This window comes from Papaver somniferum, chromosome 8 (assembly GCF_003573695.1).
Source record: "Papaver somniferum cultivar HN1 chromosome 8, ASM357369v1, whole genome shotgun sequence".
Classification (NCBI taxonomy): domain Eukaryota; kingdom Viridiplantae; phylum Streptophyta; class Magnoliopsida; order Ranunculales; family Papaveraceae; genus Papaver; species Papaver somniferum.
Genome location: NC_039365.1, coordinates 60282034 through 60288259, shown reverse-complemented (window position 1 = coordinate 60288259; position 6226 = coordinate 60282034).

Genomic DNA, 6226 nt, shown 5'->3' with positions numbered 1-6226 from the left:
ACGGGTAACTTCCCTGAAGAGCTTTCAGCAGAGGAGACAGCAGTTTCCAACATCTTGACAGTTGAGATGGAGAGAATTAATAAGGAGTCTGGAAAAGGTTGTTACGCCCACTGGTTAACACACTGGTGGCCACGAGATACCCCTCTTGACGAACCTGACGATATGTTATCTATTGCTGCTTTCTTGTGTTTATGGATGTCCAGGGACGTGTTTGAAGACCTCAGAACTTTGCTAAATCCATTTGTAATCCTTTTGCCATTAAGATGGATCAAGGTGAACAACTTCCCATAGGTAGTATATTCTTGGGTTCTTTGTACTCTAACCTAGACTCCTTGGTTATAGACTCCAGCGTTTCGAATGGATTTATGAAGATTGAATGCTACGCCAATACAATGTTTCTCCGGACTTGATGTGGGAGCGCTTCAAGAATTATGCACCTATTCCTCGTAATATCTTGAAATGGCTGAATGCTGTTGATTCTCGTCGTACATTTCCTGAGAAGGATAATTCCAGGATTATGCGCTGGTCTACAAAACAACCTCAATCCAAGACACGTCCCATTGATGTGTTAGACAATGAATCTGAGTTTAATTTCCGCCCCTGGGTGCTAATTCCTTCTTATGTTTCTCATTTGAAAACTTTCATACTGAAGAAAGTCTGACTTTAAAATCTGGTGTTGACTTGAACGATGGCGAAAGATCCTTCATGTTGAGTTGTATTCCAGGTCACTTGATATCAGCAATATATGGAGACTTTTCAGTAGAGGAATACAATATCGATAGAGAAGCTCGTCATATGGGTATGGATCAATGCGTTCCAACTTTTCGAAGAAGGAAACCATCAGTGGAACAGCTTAAGACCTGTTTAGATCGCACACGTGCCGGAGGAGGTTCTTACTGGTTTCCTTGTTCTGAACGAATTACATATGTAACTCTAGGTTACATAGATTTTTGGGATCAGCAACTTGAGCGTTTACACGATTTTGTAAAGGTTGGCCAACCTTTAGTGAAAGAGCCTCCTTCTGCTGATATGATTGCTTCTCGACCAATATTGAAACATATCTCTGGCAGTGATAAGCGAAAGGCATCTCCAGGATGTTCACCAATATGTATCTTTTGCATATTCTTCATAAGATTAAAATAATTTCTTTTGATTATTGTATCAATTTTCTTTTTGCAGGACGGTCGTTCTGTGAGACCTCGAATCGAAGTAAACTTCTCAGAAGCAGAAACAGTCATTCACGGTGGAGAAGGTAGGAACAAGAATTGTAAGTTGTTTCCTAACACCATAAAGTCCCCAGTTGTTTCCTTGGTGAGTTGTCAATACTTTTCCGCCGTGACTTTTTCCTATCCGTATTACTAGGATCGTAAACCAACATTCGTTATTTGGTTACAGAACTTTTCTCCATCAAGTATTGATGGTCTTCAATTCTCTGCTGTTGGGCAGACGGTTTCTGACTTGAGTGTTGAAGAAGAGAATGATGTGAGTACTCTTCCACATAACCAAATATGATGCTTCGTAGATAAAATGTTAATTGTATGAGAATATGTCCAGGAGGATGTTTCCATGGAAGTGGAGAGTGCTGATGCTCGTCCATCCTCGGAGGATAGAGATAAAGAAAATCCCCAAGGTTCAAAACCGAATGGAAGTAATGAAACTCTTGATGTTGACACGGGAAATTCCGATCCTTTGAACGTTTCAGAGACCATCCAAGTAAGTATTTACCTTGAATTTTATCCATAGAAATATGAAATTGTTGATCTATGAATGAGTGAACTAGAATCCATGTGCATATACAAAAAACTTTGCTGAAATACGTCGCCAGAAAATTCAGAACTCAGTCTTTTAACAAAAACGCCATAAAATCTTCATCTGAAGTCGGATTTTCACGATCTGCATATGTACCTTCAAGCCCGGAGAATTTCCAAGCTTTTGTCAAAGAAGACTTTTAAGTTTTAAGCATGCTTAGGGCCTGAAAAAGACGAAACAGTAAACTTCCAGGAGACTTAAAGAACTTTTTCAGACTGTACGTTTCCCAATGTTTTGACCGTATATCCTTGACCGCTTATCGGATTGCTATGAAATTTTGATATGTTGTAGAGAACATCCATGAGAAGAGAATGGTATATAAATCATACTAATATTCCTTATATATTTCTCTTCGTCATCTTGTACATGGAAGAGTAAAATCTCTTCAGATGAGCTTGCCGCAAAACGTGTTTTTATGACTTTCACGCTATTTGCTCGCGTATTGAGTGCACAATGATGAAACTTGATGATGTTGGACTGATTTTATGCTGTAGTTTATGATCCTATTTGGTTTCCATGTCTAGATTGCTCTAACCTCATGTAATCTTCGTATTAGGTACCAAATACCGAAGTTGAGGATACTGAAATCAATAATGATAATGGGAGCAGCCCTGGAGTTATTGATGAAGAGAAAACCATCCCTGAACTTCAATTCCATGAGATGGTTGTCACTAAAGTTATGGAAACCTCGATTGTTGTTACTCCAATAGTAGAAGAAACCGAGCCACAAGTAGAGGAGACTGAAGAAACTGTTGCCATGACCGTAGAAGTTGCTCCAGTAATTGAGAACCGTATAGTGGTGCATGAATATCCAAGTGCGTGAGTTTCTTTTGATCCTCCATTTGATGCATCGCTCCCATATCATGAACTAGTTGGTGGATTCAGCGTTCCTATTAGATATGCAGGCTTGTACGAGAAGATATGGAGGAAGGTTGGTCACATCACTGTTACCAGAGACCCTGGACGCGCTTATGCTTTAACAATGCAAGTAAGTGTCATCTTGCGTGTTGTAAGTGATATATGCGCTAGGGCCAGAAATACTGTGACTCCAGATGTACTCTTTGATTGGGAGTTCAACTTGGCGAATTCAGAAAGGCTTGGCTTCAACGTGAAGTGGTTTCGTAAGAAAATAGATGCTATCAAGAACTCGTGTGAGAATAACATACCCTTTCCCAATGATGCTGTGATGGAGAAAGAAGACAGAATTGCTAAGCTGACTGATGAGCTGAACATGGAGAAGGCGGCCTTGCAAATCTTGAAGGATGCAGAGGAGCGAAAATATTTCTTTGCTGATTTTCTTTGATTTATTTTTCATAACCTCTTGAACTTCTGAACTTCTGAGAGATGTGAGATTTTATTTTGGTTTTTGACATTGATTGGTTTTGGATTGGTAGATGATTGAGGATTTTCTTTTGGATTTGATAGAGATTTTCTTTAAGCAAAATGAACTGAACTTTGATAAATTGTTGAACTCAAATACTGAATGAAAGTATTGCAAACATTTTGGAGAAATTGAAATACAATGAAAGAAAATCCTAAATGCCAAATCCCAGACGTCATGAATGCTCAAACTCCCAGTACCTCAGATGCCCAATAATTTCAGGCGTCAAATGCCTTAAGCCAATTCTCATGGATCACCGGCATGGTACTGCCATCTGTGTTGATCAGTTTGTAGTAGCCTCCAGTTATGGATCTTGCAACCATGAAAGGTCCTTCTCAATTGGATCTCCTTGCAGAATGGAGATTACGCTTAGTTGCCTTAAGAACTAAATCTCCTTCCTTGAATTTGTTAGGCTTGGTCTTCCATGCCTTGAATATCTTCTGCTGATTCGGAATTCCTCGTGTGATGAGAGTACATGGTTGCGGAAGATATGGACACTCGTGCAGAGGGGAGTATCCAGCGTACTGTCTGTCATTCTTAGCCATTTCTTCAGCAATAAATCTTTTGATAGAATGCTCAGTTTGAAGAAACTCTGTATTCAACCACTTGGTGTAATATTGTCGTGGAGAGGCTATCCACTCATAACACTTTGCGACAGCTAAGTTGTCAGTGGGAAGAAGTCCCCGGACCAGGTCAACATGATTAAACATTGTCAATATAGGTGCATGAATGGGAATCAGACTTGCATGAGTACAAAACCTTTTGATGAAAGAGAGTGCGCTTTCTCCAGGTTTCTGTGTAAGTTCCATTAGGGCTTTAACTTATTCCAGATGCTCAAATGGTGGGGCATCCTCTATTTCTTCCGAGTCAGAGTCTTATTCAACAGTAGAGTGTGATGAAGGCATTAGAGCCATCTTTCCAGCATGAATACAAGTTCGTCCAACGATCATGTCGTATCCTGGATCTACCGGATTATATAAAACTTGGTCTCAGTGCATACAGAACTTTCTTTGACCTTGACAATGATATAGCCATATGCGTATCTGGAAGTCCCTTCGTGATCCCTGATTTCCATGAGAGCATGAGTATCTTCTTGTCGAGTAATGTCAGCGGATCTGAGAGTTTTCAAATAAATGATGTTGAAAGCAGTGCCAACATCAACAAATGCTCTCTTGAATTCATTTCCTTTAGTATGCACTGTGGTGAGCAGTCCCCAGTCATACATTTTCTTATCAATGGCTGGAGGTTCAGGAGGTACTTCTGGAATCGATAGACGTTTCCTAGACACTATGTGGTTCAGAGCCATGAACATGTATCCCCTCTGCGCCTTCGACAGATAGAGCAATTTGCAGACATGCTCGATCAATGACTGAACAACTTCTTTAACTGGTTGTTCAGAGATGGAGAAAGTACTGAATGGGAGAGTATCTCTGTATACTCCTCCAGTCTACAAGTTAAGATCTCCCGATTCAACCTTTTTTCTGAATATGTGATTTAAGACTCTGCAGTCACTAGTGTGATGATTGACGAACCTGTGGAAGCGACAGTAACGAGGACTTTCCATGTCTTCTTCAGTTGGTTCTTTCTTGACATATGGCAACTTGATAGCACAATCTTGGATCCAAGCATCCAGGAATTCGATCACCTCTTCAATGGAAAGGGAAAAGTCAGGTGCTTCTTGATCAGTAACTCATGTGCGTTGGTTAGAGGCTTGCGTATCTTTCTTATCCTTCTTTTGTGCTTTCGAAGAAGCCGAAGCGTGTTTGCGCGGCGGTTCGGATTTCCGTTTCCTCCCTTCTTACACAACATTTTTGGAAGGATGGAGGTTTTACTGCTTGTTGATCAAACGTCTGCTACCTCGAGCGTCTCGCGGTTCTTCAGCCTTTGTTGCTTTTGTTCTTTCCAGTAAAGCGGGTGCAGTAGTTGTCAATCTCTTCGCCGCTTCATGAAGCTCTGAGAAGGTATGGAAACGAATATTTTCCAACAAAGCTCTGTAGACCGGGATCATGCCGTTGATACACAAGTCTACAAGTTTTTGCTCCGTGACGTTTGGATCATGACAGTCCAGGGCCTGGACTCTGAATCTTTTCACGTAGTCATTGGGATGTTAATTGTTCCTCTGAAACATTCTAACAAGATCAGAGAGAGTAACTTGCTCTGATACAAAGAAGTACTTTCTATAGAATGTGTTAATCATTTCTCCCTAATTGTTGATAATTCCTGGTGCGATGTTGTTGTACCAGGTATTTGCCCTGCCTTTCAAGGATTGTCTGTATGAACTTGTCAAGAAATTATTGTCTGTTTCAATCATGATTCAGAGGCCTTTTATATTACTGGAATTGTAAACACCTTGATCCCATGAAGTATGACAGTTGCCGAAGTCAAAGAGTGTGGAAGTGGGAAGTCGTGTCAAAACCAGTTGCTCATCGTGCGGAGACTTGGCTGATTTCCCATCCACTACTTTACTAACTCCTCCAACTGATTGCACGACTTGATCACATTCTCGTTGTGTGCATGAACACACGTGTCGTAGACCTCCAGACCAAAACCTAGTTAATATCCACCATGTGACATGATTGACATCTCGTGATTGTGGAGTCAGTTGCTGACTTTATGGGACGATGAGTCCTTGTATCTTTGAGTCGAACGTGATTTCTAAATGTTCTGAGACTCATGAATTGAACATATCTGCTGAGACAAAGGTATATTTTCGAATAAATGTTGATAATTTAAGGTGAGCAAATGTTGTTGAATTGTTGAATATTGATAGTTGAACCAATATTTCTTAGTCTGAGCAAATATTGCTCATTTGATGAACTGTTCGTGGCAGGACCACATAAAGTATTAATGTTGACAGCTGAGCATAATAATAAAAATGTTGATCATGGGATCAAGGTAAAATTATTAGTGTTTGAATCTGCTCAGAATTATATTTTTGCAGAGCTCTGGATTCGAAACCCTAATTCTTGGTCAATTGATGATTTATTGAAAATCAACCACAGGGTGAAGGAAGGACCGGCTACATGGGATGACGAG